The sequence below is a fragment of the Sinocyclocheilus anshuiensis genome, unplaced genomic scaffold, assembly GCF_001515605.1.
Source record: "Sinocyclocheilus anshuiensis isolate Anshui unplaced genomic scaffold, SAMN03320099.WGS_v1.1 scaffold167, whole genome shotgun sequence".
In the NCBI taxonomy this organism is placed as follows: domain Eukaryota; kingdom Metazoa; phylum Chordata; class Actinopteri; order Cypriniformes; family Cyprinidae; genus Sinocyclocheilus; species Sinocyclocheilus anshuiensis.
This window is the reverse complement of record NW_015552552.1, coordinates 568,905-587,708: the sequence shown is the minus strand read 5'-3', so window position 1 is coordinate 587,708 and position 18,804 is coordinate 568,905. Positions and strand designations below refer to the sequence as shown.

The 18,804-nt window shown below is 39.6% G+C and overlaps 1 pseudogene; it reads left to right on the top strand.

Moving 5' to 3' along the window:
- Positions 1 to 706: 706 nt before the first annotated feature.
- LOC107664496 (heat shock 70 kDa protein 4L-like) overlaps positions 707 to 18,804 on the top strand; it is a 23,233-nt pseudogene continuing 5,135 nt past the window's right edge.

The window sequence follows — 18,804 nt, the reverse complement described above, 5'->3', positions numbered from 1 at the left end:
CCAAACTCGGTCCTGGAGGGCCGGTGTCCTGCAGAGTTTAGCTCCAACTTGCCTCAACACACCTGCTGGGAAGTTTCTAGTATGCCTATAAGAGCTTGATTAGCTGGTTCAGGTGTGTTTAATTGGGGTTGGAGCTAAACTCTGCAGGACACCGGCCCTCCAGGACCGAGTTTGGGCACCCCTGCTTTAAATCTATACTATTTATTTGTCACCAAATAATAAACCTATTTGGCAACGAAATACCATAATAATCTCCCCTCAGATATTTTCGACTTTAAAGTTGACAGTGCTAAATATAACCTTTTATGTATGTATGTATGTATTTTAATCACCAAATAATAAACCCATTTGGCAAAGCCTTTAACATGAAAATAACAATCTCCCATCAGTTGCAGTCTGATGTTTTCGATTATAAAGACGGCGGTGCTAATTATATCCTTTTATTATTAATATAATTCCTGTTTATTTATTTATTTTCATCACCACATCCAGTGATGGACCCCTGACTCTCTCATAGGTCGTTTAACTGCACGGTCATTCCCAGTGACGTAAAAATGCGAGCTTCTTTCGCCAGGTTCTAGATTTTTCGTCCTTATCTGGGACGCTGCGCCAATCGAACTGCTGGTTGGCGTCCAGTAGCCAATCAGAACCGTCCGTGGGCGGGGTTTGGCTGATTTCCAGTCTCTTGACAAATGCGCAGGTTTACCCATATTGCCGGTTGACAATATCAGTGGAGGCTGCAAGAATGCAGTAGAAGCGTTCTCTGCTAGGATTAGAGAGGAAGAATTATCTACAAAAAGCCCGATTTACATAATAGCGAGAATTCTTCTAGCGCGCTCAGGCACATACTGTAGAATAGGGGTGTTGTGTTCTCACCCAGCTGCACTGTTAAAACTGGACCGGAGGTGTTAAGAATAAAGAAATAAGGACTGAACATGTCTGTGGTGGGAATTGATGTGGGTTTCCAGAACTGTTACATCGCTGTTGCCAGGAGCGGCGGCATTGAAACCATTGCAAATGAATACAGTGACAGATGCACTCCGTAAGTATAGCATTGCCATCCCTGTAAAATGATGCTGTGTGTTGTTACGCAACGTTTGCTGTTGCCTAGCTGGCCGTGTTCCCGACCCAGTGCATTTTGCGCCTGCGACTTTGTCCGAAAGATGCTAAGCCTCCGTGCATCTCCATTTTGCATGAAATTCCGAGCGTTAACCAAGTACTATCAGTTTAACCGCTGTATGAGTCTTATCAGTGTTTGCTACGCCCTGAAACGCGTCTGAGAGCAATGCTAAAGTAGGCCGTTTTGTGCTTTTATTTACCCAATTAGCTTATTATCACGAGGACGCCGAAGTCCTTATTTGATAATGTGAACAAGAGACACGCACGGCGTAATTCCCACCTGTCTTTCACACATCCAGTCGCTTGTGAAATGGATTAGAATGACTGTTTGTGGCTTTTCACAAGTGCACGCGAACGGTATAATCTGACACCCTTCGTGGGGTGAATCCACTAGACTGTGACCGCGGAGTCGTGCAGGTTGTGCGGGCGACAAATCCACACTCTCGTTTGGGCGCGGCAGCACATACAATCCAAATAAAATGCTGTAAAACTAGATATTTTGTTGGAAATGTTTCACAGACTCGGTTTTGGACAATTGATCTGAAAGGAAATCACAATTGAGCTGTTGTAGGGGGTCACTGCGGGGTTTACTCAAATCGAATTATGTTGTTAGCGCATCCTCAGTTTATCCTGCAGCACTAGTTACAGATGACACTGATTCTTGAAATATAATGGAACATAACACGTCCCACAACTTTACCTGCCATCGGTTTTAATATAGCAACATTTGCACTGAAATTAATCAGAGATGATGACTAGAATGTTTTCTTGAATTATCTTTTAAGGTCTTCTTTATGCATTTTACCTGTTATGAGTTAAACAAGTCCACAATTGTAAAGGAAATGTTTGGGATTTTTAGAAAATCTATCTATCTATCTATCTATGAAACATTTTCTCTCTGGTAGTGACAATCCAATAGATGGGTCTGAAAATGAGTTTGAAACATCCTGTAGTCTCATTCTATTAAAGTGAATGAATATTTCACACAATATTGTATCTGATGTTGAGGCAATATATCGCACAACAAAAAGTTGTTATCGTGACAGGCCTAGTTGACATATTGATTGCTACTATAGAAATCACACATTTTGTGAAAAAATGGAAGAAGAATGAGGTTGCATGTTAGAATAATCTCAAACATAGATTGAACACGTTGAACAGCTTAATCCAAACGAATCCAAACGAGTTAAATTTTTTTTCAGTTGGTAGCCTGTTTAATTCTAGTGGTTATGAAATGCAGAAGTCACCTTATAAGAAATTATATTGAAGGCCTCTAGTTGCTAGCAGTCTTGATATGCCTTTTCAAATCTCAAAGGCGTATTTCACACCATAACATGGTATGCGACTCAGAAAAGACTTGTGATGAGCACTAGTGAAGACGCTGTCCAAGGTGCTGATCCACACCCTGCACATCCATGTTCTATAATGCATCAGTTTGGAAATAAAATATGGAGGGTGTCGTCACAATGTATGGTACATTTATGAACATGTCATCTTTTCCAACAGAGCATGCATTTCTCTGGCCTCTAAAAATCGGACCATTGGAAATGCTGCTAAAAGTCAGGTACGGAAGGCTGTTCATTTCATGCTTTCTAATTTATTAACATTTGAAATGTTTGCTAATCATAAAATTAGGTGGGATATTAACCAATAAACATGCCCCCTACAGATCATAACTAACTTTAAGAACACGGTTCACGGCTTTAAGAAGTTTCACGGTCGAGCGTTCAATGACCAATTTGTTCAAGGGGAAAAATCCAAGTTGCCTTACAGCCTTCACAAACTGGACAATGGCAGCACTGGAATAAAGGTGATATACTGTGTTTTGCCATCACTTTGAAAATTGTTTTGCTATTGTAGATCACCGTGCCAAAATTGAAGTTGCTTTGGACAAAAACATGCAAAACATGAATAGTTGTGTGCATATTAAATGATTCAGGAATCCAGTGTTCTCAAGAACATTGCAAAAAGCAATAGTGTGAAACTTCTAAAATGTTAGAGATTGTCTTACATTTGCATGGTCACAGGTACGTTATCTGAATGAGGACAAGGTGCTTACCATCGAGCAGATGACTGCCATGTTGCTCACCAAGCTGAAAGAAACGTCTGAGCACGCCTTGAAGAAGCCTGTGGTGGACTGTGTGATATCTGTGAGTGCTTCTAAATCATTGAACCTAGCATATTTCCAGTAGTGCTCTTGACATGGCTGTCATCTCTTTGACATCTTTGGCTTTTCTCCAGGTCCCCAGCTTCTTTACGGATGTAGAAAGGAGATCTCTGATGGATGCAACTCAGATTGCTGGGCTGAACTGCTTGAGGCTAATTAATGACACAACAGCAGGTTAGCAAAATTAAGCTGTTGATTTTGTATTTTTATGTTGTCATTATCTAACTAAACAGACAAAGATAACCTAAAAATGGTAACATCCAAATTAACTGGTTTTATAAAAAATAGTATTTAACATCCATGAGTCAACCTAAATACATTGATTTATACCAACAGAACTAATGTTTATGCATTAAATCAGGTAGAAATAGCTCTTTAAAGGGATAGTTCGCCCAAAAATGAAAATTTGCTGTTAATTTACATGTAGGTGACATTTTTCTTTAGTAGAAAGAAGATTTTTAGCTGAAACTGTGGTCCTTGGTGATTCTTAAATGCAAGTCAATGGCTACCATCACGTGAGAGTCAAAAAAAAAAAAAAATAAATAAATAATATACAGGAAACATAAAATGAATACCTGCGGCTTGTGACAATATATTAAGGTCTTATGAAGCAAAATGATCAGTCTGTTCAAGAAACAGAACATTATTTACAACATAATTACTTGAAATCCAAAGCCTCAGATGTCCGGTTTGTGAAAAAAATCATTATTTTGAACTGGTTCTAGTTGAACCAGTTCACCAAATCAGACAGAACCTTCTGAAAGCAGCATAGATCTACAAGTTACTCAATCAAAGCTCACTTTTAGATGTTTTCCGACAGTCACTGTGACTCAAAATGAGCCAAAATACCAAAATAATATGGTCCTATGATGCCGGTTTTTGACAACTCATTCAGTGCTTCAGTTCCTCCAACAGTAACAGAACTGAGGAAACAGTTCAGACTTGGGCCAAAGACGAGCTGCTTATACGAGCATGCATGAACCGAGAGCTTAAATGAAGGGGCGAAATAAAAGTTTTCATGGTTTCTCATGGTTTATGTAAAAAGGTGAGCTGAGGGTGAGTAAATTAACAGCAAACTGTCATGAGCTGGGTTTGCTTCTCTGTTTCTCTCTCACACACACGGGATTTCACACACATACACACACATACATACACTATCATGCACACACACACACACACTCAGGCACGCCCATGCTCATTCTAGCTCTCATCTCCACCTGTTGGGCATGAAACCTCCATCTCCATCTCCAGCAAAGGAGGAACCAATCCGATCAGTGGTGGAGATTCAGGGAGTCATGCTTGGCAGACATGAGGAGGAGTTGTCCGCCGCCCGTCACGCAGTTGAGAGTTTGACCGCACAGGTGACGGATTTATCTTCTCGTCTTCTACAGCTTTACCGAGAACCCACAACGTATTACAGCCGACATCCACCTTCCGAGCCGCGTGTTAACAACCCCCCCTGCTATGCCGGTGAGCCCACTGAATGCAGAGCTTTTCTGACTCAATGTGAGGTTGTCTTTTCTCTCCAGCCTCAGACATATGCGGGAGATTCCGCCCGGATCGCCTTTGTACTTTCTCTGCTCACGGGGCGAGCTCGCGAATGTGGAACCTCCGCTTGGGAGGCACAGACTCCTTGCTGTGGTCGTTTCGAGCTCTTCAAGGAGGAGATGATCAAGATATTCGACCGATCCGTTTTCGGCCGCGAGGCTTCGCCCCTTCTCGCTGTGCTTCATCAGGGCAGAAGGTCGGTCGCTGATTTCGCCATTGAGTTCCGGACGCTGGCGACCATGTGCGAGTGGAATGAACCTGCTTTAGTCGCTCGCTTTCTGGAGGGACTGAATGTGGATCTTAAGGAGGAGATTTATGCGCGTGGACCGCCGACACAGCTGGATCAGCTTATTGAACTGGGCATTCGTTTGGACAGGTGCTTCGAGCAGCGGAGGCGGGTTCGAGCTTCTAGTTCAAGACCACCAGAGACTCTTACACCAGCTGTGGAATATTCTCCTCTCAGATCTGATCCTGAACCAATGCAGCTGGGGGGGGGTTCGCATTTCTGTGGAGGAACGACAACGGCGGATTCTGAACCGCCTCTGCCTTTACTGCGGCGCGGCCTTCTCGGAACCAGACCATCCTCGGTCGATTTGTGTTTCATCCAGTTCTGTGTCATCGTGACAGACTGCCTTGTTTTGTGTCTTCAATAAAGAGACTGATTCTAACGGACTACCTTTGCACGTGGATCCTTTACAGCACCCCTTGACAGAACAATCCGACCAAGGATGGATCCAGCAAAGGAGGAACCAATTCGATCAGTGGTGGAGATTCAGGGAGTCATGCTCGGCAGACATGAGGAGGAGTTGTCCGCCGCCCGTCACGCAGTTGAGAGTTTGACCGCACAGGTGACGGATTTATCTTCTCGTCTTCTACAGCTTTACCGAGAACCCACAACGTATTACAGCCGACATCCACCTTCCGAGCCGCGTGTTAACAACCCCCCCTGCTATGCCGGTGAGCCCACTGAATGCAGAGCTTTTCTGACTCAATGTGAGGTTGTCTTTTCTCTCCAGCCTCAGACATATGCGGGAGATTCCGCCCGTATCGCCTTTGTACTTTCTCTGCTCACGGGGCGAGCTCGCGAATGTGGAACCTCCGCTTGGGAGGCACAGACTCCTTGCTGTGGTCGTTTCAATTTTATTGATGAGAGATGGGCTAGCGAACGGGGGATTCCTCTGCTGGACTTGAAGGACACTACCACCGTTGTTGCCCTAGACGGGAGGGTACTTTCTTCAGTTCACCGTATCACCAGCCTGGTGAGCCTTACCGTCTCAGGAAATCACAGAGAGACTATTTAGAGGAGAGCCCTTTTTCATGTCACGAGGCCACCTCGCACTCCTGAAGGAATGTTATTCGTTCCTGAGGCCGTTCGTTTTCTAACGGACTGCCTTTGCACGTGGATCCTTTACACCACCCCTTGACACAAACGTTCATTTTTGGGTGAACTATCCCTTTAGGGTAACAAATGCGAGGTACCACTTTTTACAGTTTGCATGCTGTTGAAAAACTACACAAATCTAATTTTTAACTACATAAAACAGGCTGCATGCCTATTATGCAGATTTACTGTAAAAGTTGATTTGCATATTGTACACGTGTTAAAGATTTCAAAATGATATTAACTCTTAATGACTAAATAAAATGAATACACATTATATATAATATGAATACATACTCTCTCTCTCGTCATTGCTGTCATGACAATAATTAGCCCTTCTTAGGTTGCCAATCCCCTTATCTAGCTGAATGTGTGAGGGTGTTGCGGAAGCAAAATGAATGTGTGATGACTGACAAAAACATGATTCATGAATCAAGTGATTACAATTACCTTCCCTTGTGTAATGATGTTTTCTTAATCATTTTTAACATCTTTGACATAGTAACTGTTTGCAGTAATAATGCTGTTGGCTAGTGTTCCCTGTTGGGTAACTAAACAGTTGTTTGTGTAATGCACAAGTGGTTTTAATAACTGTGTAGAGTGTTTTTTACTTCTAACTTCTCCTTCAGCCATTTCATGGCAACAATTTTAAGCAGGATATTAGCTACTACAGAAAATAAGTCATCATAAATAGGCTATTTAATGTTAATAGTAACTCAGTAGTTCAGGGACGCGGGAAGTAGGGGTGCTGAGGGGGCTGCAGCACTCCCTGTTTTCACATGGTTGCAAATGCAACGCCAAGTTTGTTCATTTAAATTGATTCAGTTTTAGCATTTAATAATTTATTTGTAATGATCTCTGAAATGTAAATTGTAAGTGGGCTATAATAAACCCATGTTTATCTTTATAAACATGATTAATTTTACTTGTGATGTTTTCTATATGGGATGATTAGCCTAATCCTCATGAACACGTGACGCTGGCGCGTGGTATCAGACATGAACTATACAGAATGCGAACAAGATTAACTTTAATAAGAATAACTTTAATAGAGATAATGGCGCAAAAGCGAATTTCAGATTTTTTTAAATGCCCATCCCAGCAAAAACTTTCCAAAATCGGCATCCAAACAACACCAGCCCCAGTACGAGCACCGACGTAAGTGAACTTAACCACAGCAATTTAACCAAAAAGGTAACGAATTGGAACAAAGTGACCAGTAGTTCTACTTTGTTCCCTTGTTTTAGTTAAATCATGGCCCATTATTGTAATTGTTAAATTGTGGCGACGTTGTGCTAATTTGTTCCCTGTTTTTTTTATTTTTTATAGTGAAGTCCTTTATATGGCTTCCATTGATGTTAATAGTACAATAGATTTACAGAATTATTGTTTAAAACGTTAACTGGATATTTTGATGAATGACTTTTAGAAGTACTCTCACCTCTGTCGATTATTACAGTCCACAAGTTGTTATTTTTTGCTATTCTTGTTGCAGTGGCCTTGGCCTATGGCATCTATAAACAGGACTTGCCAAACCCAGAGGAGAAACCCCGTAATGTTGTGTTTGTTGACATTGGGCACTCATCTTATCAAGTCTCCATTGCTTCCTTTAACAAGGGAAAATTGAAGGTCTGTGTTATTCATATCTTTTTATGGGATATGTTTACTTCAAAGAATTATGTTTAATCCTTCACAAAGCTGTTATCAAAGGTATTATCTTTCTTTCAGGTGTTGGCTACAGCATTTGACCCATATTTGGGCGGACGCAACTTTGATGAAATGCTTGTGGAATATTTCTGCGAAGACTTTAAAATCCGTTTCAAACTCAATGTTAAAGACAACCCAAGAGCTCTTCTAAGGCTCTATCAGGAGTGTGAGAAACTGAAGAAACTCATGAGTGCAAACTCTTCTGATCTCCCTCTCAACATCGAGTGCTTCATGAATGACATTGATGTCCATGGGAAAATGAACAGGTAATTCAATTATTTTTTAAAGTTTTGCCCCAAAATTAGCATGGAGTTTAGACTACTGAAGTACTTTTACCTCAACATTCACATAACCTCTTTTGTAAATACTAGAAATGTTATTGGCTGTTGTAAGTAGGTGCAAAGTGTTGGGAAATGAAATATATGCAAATGAAGCATTTCAGGCTTAATAGAAAATAGTTGGATTGATGGTTTGAGCAGAAACATGTCATTCTGATTGGACACAGGCCTCAGTTTGAAGAGATGTGTGCTCATCTCTTGATGAGAGTGGAGGCGCCGTTGAAATCGGTCATGGAACAATCAAGTAAGCAGCAGCCGATGGCCCAGTTCACCAATGAATCAGTCACCACAGATGTACAATTTAAATCCATTGCTAATTTGCATTCGTCCTGGTACAGAGCTTAGCAGAGATGAGATCTATGCCACTGAGGTGGTGGGCGGAGCCACCAGAATCCCGGCCATAAAGGAGAGAATCTCAAAGTTCTTCGGAAAAGACATCAGCACCACACTGAACGCAGACGAGGCTGTAGCACGCGGATGTGCGTTACAGGTAAAACAGACTCTTAAAGGTGACATATCGTGAAAATCTGACTTTTTCAGTGTTTAAGTGCTTTAATCGGGTCCCTAGTGCATCCACCAACCCAGAAAATGTGAAAAAGAACAACCCAGTAATTTGTTTTTGGTAAGCCTTTCTCTGCAAACTTGTGAAAAAACGAGTCGCTCAGATTTCGCTCCCCGTGTGACGTAGAAAGGGGATCTTTTTATAATATTACCACTCCTTAATCTGCAAGTTTCCACCCATGGTGCCACCATTGTGTTTTCGCAAACGACAACGGTTTACCAGTTCTAACGCCACGGCAAAAGTTTGAGCAAAGCATGCTAACTGTTCTGTGTTTGGCTGCACTGACGAGCACGGAACACTATTTAGAGTCCCAGCCTCAGAGGAGACGAGAGCAGTGGATTTATTAATTTATTTATTGTATATTACTCTGCTGCCACATAGATATAATATAAACATGTGATTTCTTTCCCAGTTGTTTACCTTCACATACATAACTGACTGTTTTTGTAACGTATTTGTGTTTTTAACAAACTTGTGTGTATTTGACAGTTTAAGTGCAATAAGACATGAAAGAGAACCCTAGGCCCTGTCCACACGAACGCGGGTATTTTCAAAACCGTAGCTTTTTCTACGCAGTTTGGCCATTCGTCCACACACAAACGCAGCACCAGGTCACTGAAACCAAACATTTTTGAAAACTCCTGCCAGGGTGAAGATTTTCAAAACCTCTGGTTGCAGTGTTATCATGTAGACATCGAAACCGGAGTTTTTGGCTTGTGACGTCGGAGCATGCACCGTTATCTCCGCCTACTGGAAACCTTTTCAGGCTTCTGATTGGCCAACATGGCTTTACAGTTGAGATTATATCGCCACCTGTTGGCTTGGCATGTTCTTGACAGTGCTTCATAGCATGCATTTGCGTTTTCATGTGGAGTTTCGCCCCCCCCCCCCCGTGATGTTGAAAGGGGATCTTATTATAATATTACCGCCCCTTAATCTGCAAGTCTCCACCCACTGCACCGCCATTGGGTTTTCACAAGCAACAACGGTGTACAAGTTTTAATGCCATGGTGAACGTTCAAGCAAAGCATCATGCACAGTTCGAGCATGCACAGTTGAGTTGTTGCATGCATGTTGCATGTTGGCTGCACAGATGATTACAGAACACCATTTGTGACCCTGGACCACAAAACCAGTCATAAGGGTCAATTTTATGAAATTGAGATTTATACCCCATCTCAAAGCAGCTTTTCATTGATGTATGGTTTGTTATGGTAGGACAATATTTGGCCGAGATACAACTATTTGAAAATCTGGAATCTGAGAGTGCAAAAAAATCTAAATATTGAGAAAATCGCCTTTAAAGTTGTCCAAATGAAGTTCTTAGCAATGCATATTACTAATCAAAAATTAAGTTTTGATATATTTAAAGTAGGAAATTTACAAAATATCTTTATGGAACATGATCTTTACTTAATGTCCTAATGATTTTTGGCATAAAAGAAAAATCAATAATTTTGACCCATACAATGTATTTTTGGCTATTGCTACAAATATACCCCAGCGACTTAAGACTGGTTTTGTGGTCCAGGGTCACATTTAGAGTCCCAGCCTTATTGATTTATTTACTGTATATTACGCTGCTGCTATACAGATCTAATATAAACATGCGATTTCTTTCCCAGGTGTTTACCTTCACAGTCATAACCGACAGTTTTTGTTACTCGTGTGTGTTTTTAACATTAACTTGTGTGTATTTGACAGTTTAAGCGCAATAAGACATGAAAGAGAACTCACATTCCGTGTGACAGCCGCTTTCTGTGCGCGGGCTTCAGATGTGTGCTAAGGGTTAGTTCACCCAGAAATGAAAATTCTGTCATTAATTACTCACCCTCATGTCGTTCCAAACCCGCAAGACCTTCGTTCATCTTCGGAACACAAATTAAGATATTTTTTATAAAATCGGAGGGTCATCAGGGTCAGAGAGCTCTCAGATTTTATCATAAATATCTTAATTTGTGTTCCGAAGATGAACAAAGGTCTTACGGGTCTGGAATGACATGAGGGTGAGTAATTAATGACAGAATTTTCACTTTTGGGTGAACTAACCCTTTAAAATGCATGATTTCAGCACGATAGACATGATAAAACCAAACAGAAGTTTTTTAGCAGAGTATCTGAGGAAGGAGCTGTAAAGGCACAGCGCTATTCTGGAAAAGGGGGCGGGGAGCAGCAGTTCATTTGCATTTAAAGAGACATGCATGAAAACAGTGTTCTGCTTGCACTCAAAATAGGCATTTTCAAAATAGTATAATAAATGATCTGTGGGGTATTTTGAGCTGAAATTTCACAGACACATTCTGGGGACAACCTGAGACTTATGTTACATATTGTTAAAAGGGGCATAATAGGTCTCCTTTAAAGACATAAAATTCATAAAGCCCTATTAAAAAAGACCATAATGTGAACAAATCCATCAATAGGACTTAAAATGGCCTTGATAACAGGCATTATAGATGTCAGCACAGAAACAGCAGAGGTGTGAGAGTGTGATACAGAACAGTTGAACAATACTTGTGCCAGTTCCCTGGGGAGTCTTGAGGATTCTGTGGGAGAGGTGTAGAAACAAGATGAAATCTGTGTGATGCATGCATGGATTACCATGCAACGCTGTCTCTGATTCCGTACACTAATACCCTATTTAGACAGCTTATGTAACTGCATTTGCTTGTATATCATAAATGTTTATTTTTTTGTGTGTATGTGCGTGTGTGTGTGTGGTAAGTGTGCAATCCTGTCTCCAGCCTTCAAAGTCCGAGAGTTCTCCATTACAGACGCAGTTCCCTTCCCGATTACTCTTCGCTGGAAGTCTCCGACAGATGAAAGTGTCGGGTAAGAGCCTTCACATTTAAACCCTTATACTGTTTGGATCCAGTGCAGGTATCTGAATTAAGCATATTGTGTCCCAATAATTCTCTTTACAATGTGATTATTTGTTGTGCTCACTAAGCAAAGCATAACTTAAAGTTCAGGCTTTGAACAAACCACCAACCTCAAGAATCATCAAATAACTAGTTTCGGTGAATGATGCATCCAATCATGCGGCTTAGTGCGGAGAGGTGTGATATTACATTTCTTGGCAATCACAATTTGATTTGCACCTGGTGGGCCATAAAAAGACTTACATGGCAGAAGGGTCCCAAGCCATCTAGGCATGAGAAAATAATACAGACCAACAGGCAAGCACCGAGCAACCAACCATATCATCCTAGCAAATGCATAGTAATGTTCTGAAAACCACTGGAAAGCAGCCACGTACAGTAGCAATGAAACAATTCAGCAGTGTGGCAGCATTACTTACATTTTAGTCGGGAAATTAAAAATATATAGTGTATTTATTTGCATAGCTGGGGTAATTTATATATCTTATATTATATAAATCTTAACAATAAATGTATCCATCTATTAACCTATTTTTAATAGCAAGCGTCACATGCCCAATTTTCAAATGTAAATGTGTGGGATGTGTTTTTGACATGAACTGTCAACTCTACAAATATGCTAGATTATTAAACTAATTTTTTTTTTTTGCAGTGATATGTATTATGTACACTGAAAAAATAGTAACCTAAAAATTTAAGTAAAAAAAAAAATCATCACTTTTGCATCACTGAATTAATACATTAATTTATACCATCAAAATGTATTCTTATGGGTCAAATCAGGCAAAGTGATTCCAATAATATTTCAAGCAATTAAAAACCATCATGGTGAACAGTGCGCATCTGAAGTGTCTCTGCAGGAAATAATGTATTATTTATCGGCTTTAATATATCGGCAAAATGTTCTTATCGGTTCGATAGCGATAACATTAAAATTAACATTTATCGGCCGATACCGATATGGTGGCCAATATATCGTGCATCCCTACTACTAACAGTTAAAATAGAAATGAAACCAATAAGGAAAAAAGGAAATGATTGATACATCATTTTTGTTTGCTAATTGCTGCAACTGTTGCACACATGAGTGACAGGTTGCTTGGGGGGTGATATTGAAACTTGTCTGATTAAAGATTACGATTAAAGATTATGAGGGCACATGAATTATAAAAAAAATGAAAAATGATTGATCATAAATATTCCACAAAAGAAATACAAACTGTTATTTTTGATTTCATTGTGGCTCTAAGAATGAAAATCTTTCTTGTCTTCAGGGAATGTGAGGTGTACAGTAAGAACCATGCAGCACCTTTCTCCAAAGCCATCACCTTCCACAAGAAGGAACCTTTTGACCTGGAAGCATTCTATAGTTCTCCACATGAGCTGCCCTATCCGGATAGCAGAATAGGTGTGTATTATTGTGTGGCATCTTCAGTATCATGTTGATTACATTCTGTAATGGCATTCTTAAACCAGACTTTATTTAAACTTCTATAGGAATCAGTATGGAATGACTGACTTTGAGTTTTAGTCAGCTCTAGCCTAATTTACGACCAAAATGAGAACTAATCACTCTGGTGCGAAGCCCAGGGGACCCTTAAATAGTCGTTCATGGCCTCATTTGATTAAGAATGCCCTCAGTATTGTGATCCATTGTGTCCGAGCACCTGTTATATCTTTAACACACTAACTGAAGTGGGTTAGAGTCAGGCCTAATCTCAGGGGAGTGTCACAGAGGTGTCAAAATACACCTACCAGCCAGGTAATTAGGACTGATAAATGACGTCCCCAACGCTCTAATTTCCTTCACATCATACACCCTCTTCATACTGAGTGTAATGTATGTCAGTGTGTGAGGGCCTAATACACTCCCCATATGGCAGGGTCAGAAATGAACTTTTCCTTTATGGGGCAATATTTTCCCCAAAACTATTTCCGGTTTTGAAGGTGTTTGTTTGTTTAGGAAATACCTGTAAAATAACAGAATTTTTTTTTCTATAAAACATTTAATACAAATATCTGTAAAGGTTTTTGCACTTTATTTAAATTAGGATATTTTACTTAAAGGTGACATATCATGAAAATCGGACTTTTCCAGGTTTTAAGTGCTATAATCAGGTTCCCGGTGCATCTACCAACCAAGGAAACGTGAAAAAGATTAACCCAGTAACTTTGTTTTGGTAAGCCTTTTTCTGCAAACGTCTGAGAAGATGAGCGAGTCTGATTTCGCTACCTTGGTGACGTGGCAAAGGGATCTCATTATAATATTACCGCCCCTTAATCTGTAAGTTTCCAACCACGGCGCCATCATTTGATTTCGCAAGCGACAACGGTGTACTAGTTCTAATGCCATGGCGAAAGTTTGAGAATCAGGTCCCCGGTGCATCTACCAACCAAGGAAACGTGAAAAAGATTAACCCAGTAACTTTGTTTTGGTAAGTCTTTCTCTGCAAGCATCTGAAAAAACAAGTGCGTCTGATTTCGCTCCCTTGGTGACGTTGCAAAGGGATCTCATTATAATATTACCGCCCTTTAATCTGTAAGTTTCCACCCACGGCGCCGTCATTTTGATTTCGCAAGTGACAATGGTGTACCAGCTCTAATGCCATGGCGAAAGTTTGAGCAAAACTTGCTAACTGTTCTGTCTTTGTCTGCACAGACGAACACAGAACACTATTTAGATTTAAAATAAACATGCGATTTATTTCCCAGCAGTTTACCTTCACAGACATAACCGACTGTTTTTTTGTAACTCATGTGTGTTTTTAACATAAACTTGTGTGTGAATGAGAACTTAGTTTAGTACTCACATGCTGTGACAGCTGCTTTCTGTCCATGTGCTTCGGATGTGTGCTCTCAGAAAACCGTATATCAGAAGTTTAAACTCGTATGGTTTAAAACGCATGATTTCAGCGCGATAAACATGATAATCAGAACCAAAACAGATGTTTTTAGCAGGTCCGAGCTGCAATGGTGCAGCTCTATTCTGGAAAAGGGGGCGGGGAGCAGCAGCTCATTTGCATTTAAAGAGACAGGCCCGAAAAACAGCATGTTTCTGCTTCCACTCAAAATAGGCATTTTCAAAATGATATAATAAATGATCTGTGGAGTATTTTGAGCTGAAACTTCACAGACACATTCTGGGGACTCCTGAGACTTATATTACATATTGTAAAAAGGGGCATAATATGTCTCCTTTAATTTTACATGTTTTGTTTGGCCATTTTGTATGACTTATATTATTTAATTAATATTATCGCCATTATTTTTGTAATTCTATATACATTTCTATGTAATTTAAGAAAAATACTATAAATAATACAGTATTTTTCTGTATAAAAAATTTGAATTACTGTAATGTGTCGATAATACTTAAATAACAGCCAAATTGTTTATTTTATAGATATTGTTAGTAATTTTTACAGAGTTTTGCGTACAATTTAAAGTGAAGGAAAACTACTTATTTTCTGTATAAATAGGATTTTTTTTGACACTTTTCATTCATTTTCACATTTCACTTTAATCACGACCATCGTAATAGATTTAGTTTAATTGTGCAGGGACAATTTTTCCCCCCATCTTGAATTTGGGGGGCATTTTTGTTCATTTTGGTGGCATTTGTGCATGTGGATCGATTGAAAGAAAGTGCTAAAAGTATTACTGTCTGATTCTGATTCTGATTAGCATGCTTTTCCTCTTGCGGTCAGGCCGCTTCACCATACAGAATGTCATGCCGCAGCTTGATGGGGACAGTTCAAAGGTCAAGGTGAAAGTGCGTGTGAACATGCACGGCATCTTCAGCGTGTCCAGTGCCTCTCTGATAGAGAAGCAGAAAGGAGAGGCAGAGGATGTGCAGATGGACACAGAACCGACTGTACAGAATGAGGGCAGGCCTGAGGAACAGGTAGGAGACACTGATTGGCAAAATGTATTAATTCTTTAGATAAAGAAGTTTAATTTAAAATGAATCTAATTCTGATTTTGTGGAATTTTGCCATTCCATTGACGATGAGACTGTCAAGAGAAATATTTGAATGATTAGTTCAACCAAAAATGCTAATTTTGTCATAATTTTTCTCATCTTCTTGTTGTTCCAAACCTGAATGACTTTCTTTGTTTCTTGAAACATGAGTAGATACACAGGCACAGCATTGGGGTTCTAACCAGAAGAGTGTTTTTGCTCTTTGTCACTAATTTAAGCTCACTGCGTTTGGCACTGAAAATGACACCTCTGTCCTAGAAGAGGAGGACTGTCATTCTTACGTTAGGGGTTACTTTAATTAGCTTCCCTGGGTTCTGACATGCCATCAACAGCTGTAATTTGGCAAATCAGTTTTTAAATTAGGCCAAAATCTAAAATATCTTAATATGCTGGAAGGTAAGTTTCTGGTCAGGTACAATTAGAACATCAATCAATCAGTACATATACTGTGCACTGTATTAAAGTAATGCAAGATGTATGCATGTATGCATCATTTATATTTGTCTAAAAAGTAGTTTCAAGCATTTGGATTTTTTTTATGAGAAGCCTAAAATCAATGTTCCCAAATAACAGATTGTGTATATATTTAGAAAAAAATCTAATACACTACCATTTAAAATATTGGTTGGTATTGATTTTTAATGTTTTTGAAAGCACCTTAGGCTCATCAAGTTTGCATTTTTTTAAATAAAAAATACAGTAAAAACAGTAATATTGAGGAATATTATTACAATTTAAAATAACTGTATAGATAATTTTATAAAACTGTATAAATCTAATTTATTCCTGTGACGGCAAAGCTGAATTATTATTTATATAATGTTATTGTTATTGTTGTGGAAATAATTCTAATTATATAAACATTATTATCAATATTTTTAGGTAAAACTGAAATGTACAGCATTTATTTGAAATCTTTTGCAGCATTATAAATGTCCTTACTGTCACTTTTGATCAATTTAATTCATCCTTGTGGAATAAATAAGAATTAGAAATTAGAAAAAGTACTAATTTCAAAAACTTACTGAAAGTAAATGTATCAAACACTAGTAAATGGATCAGTATGTAGTATTCAAGTATGCAATACAATACATATTATTGCACAAGGCTACACAAACTAATAATACATAATACATGAAGCCAAGTTAAAGATGTTTTAAAGCAGAATACCTCAGAATACCTTATTTGTTTGTTTTGTGAATGCGACAGAAGGATGTCTGTATTGCAGCGATTTCTATGGCTCTCAGCCCTAGCTGTTCAATGGTCCTCGTTTATGAAGAATATTCAAAACAAGCAAATATATTCAGCACTGTGAGCTTTAAAAAAATAATTTTGTGGACAGTGAAGCTGCAGGATCAGATCACTCATGCTGTGTTTACACTTTTGTTAATAGAATAAAATGCAGGTGGACCAGGAAGGTCAAGGAGAACAGCCCTCTGAAGAGGAAAAGATGAATAACTCTGGTAGTAAGGTACAATTTACCTTGAAAATATATACAAATAAATTCTCACATGCTGTTTATTGCTATCTATCTATCTATCTATCTATCTATCTATCTATCTATCTATCTATCTATCTATCCAGGCCCGGATTGGCTAATCGGGAGCACCGGGAGGATATCTATTGTCCCTTATTTCCCATTTCTTATGTTAATTGGCAATGATGACGTAATTATCTTTTGACTCCCTTGACAGTGGAACCTTGCTCAAAAAAAAAAAAAAAAAGTAATTGTTGGAGATATGCAAGCAAAAAATAATAGATAAAAAATGCATAATAGAAAGCGCAAAGGCGGCACTGAAAAGGCCAGTAAAAAACAAACAAACAAAAAAACAAAACAAACTGGGTCTAAGGCATGAAACTCCAGGGCTGAAAATGAGTCCCACTCCGGCCCTGTATCTATCTATCTATCTATCTATCTATCTATCTATCTATCTATCCGTCTATCCGTCTGTCCGTCTGTATGTCTATCTATCTATCTATCTATCTGTCTGTCTGTCTGTCTGTCTGTCTGTCTGTCTCTGTCCGTCCGTCCGTCCGTCCGTCTATCAATCTATCAATCCGTCTGTCCATCTGTCCGTGTGTCCGTCTGTCCGTCTGTATGTCTATCAATATATCAATCTATCAATCCGTCTGTCCATCTGTCCGTCTGTATGTCTATCTATCTATCTACAGTATCTGTCTGTCTGTCCGTCCGTCCGTCCGTGTGTCTGTCTGTCTTTCTGTCTGTCTATCTGCGTGTTTCTTGATAATTGTGTATATTATCTTTTAAATTTTCTTATTTTCTTAAAGGATGGTGATAAACAAGATCAAGGTGCAAGCAGTAGCAAAGCCAAGTCAAAAGTGAAGAGTGTTGATCTGCCCATTTTGGCCAACACCACCCGACAGCTGGATCGAGATGTGCTCAACAACTTTGTTGAATATGAAGTAAGTCATAATTCACTTTCAGTCTGCCTCAGTTCCCTGGAGAACATGTGGAGTGTTGCGGTTTATTTAGCTCAGCTCAGCTCAAAGCAGCTCTCTTTTACCACCCAGTGCATTTTTGATTCTCATCTCAAATTGGTGCCCCATTTTCTGCACTTTAGGCTGAATTAATTTTGTTTATATATACTCACTATATCTGTCTCTTGGTAGCTACTGTTTATAACACTTGCCAGCTGAACCAACTGTATCTTGTACTGTGCGTGTTGCTAAACTCATATGAGGGATTTAGCGTTTGCCCTAAATATCCATGACAGAGCTCAATTCAGACCTCAGGGAAAAGATATTAGTAGATCATTTCGCCAGTGAAGCGACAGCACTGCTCTAGGCATTAGAGTCATGTCCTACACTTACTAATTCATCCTTTAGCTTTAAAAAAACAAATGCTGTGTAATCTCACGTTAAAACTCTTTAATCAAGGCTGAATTTTGGCATTACAGCATTATGCTATTGTATTTTTGTTAGTCAGGCGGCAGTCACGCCGCTGGGGCTGCTCCATATGAGACCGCTGCAGCACTGGCTCCATGGCCGAGTCCCGAGGTGAGCTTGGCAACGCGGCACTTTCCGGGTCCAATTAACACCAGCCTGCCGCCAAACCTTCACCCCGTGGTCAGACCTTGCGTTTCTCCGGGCAGGAGTG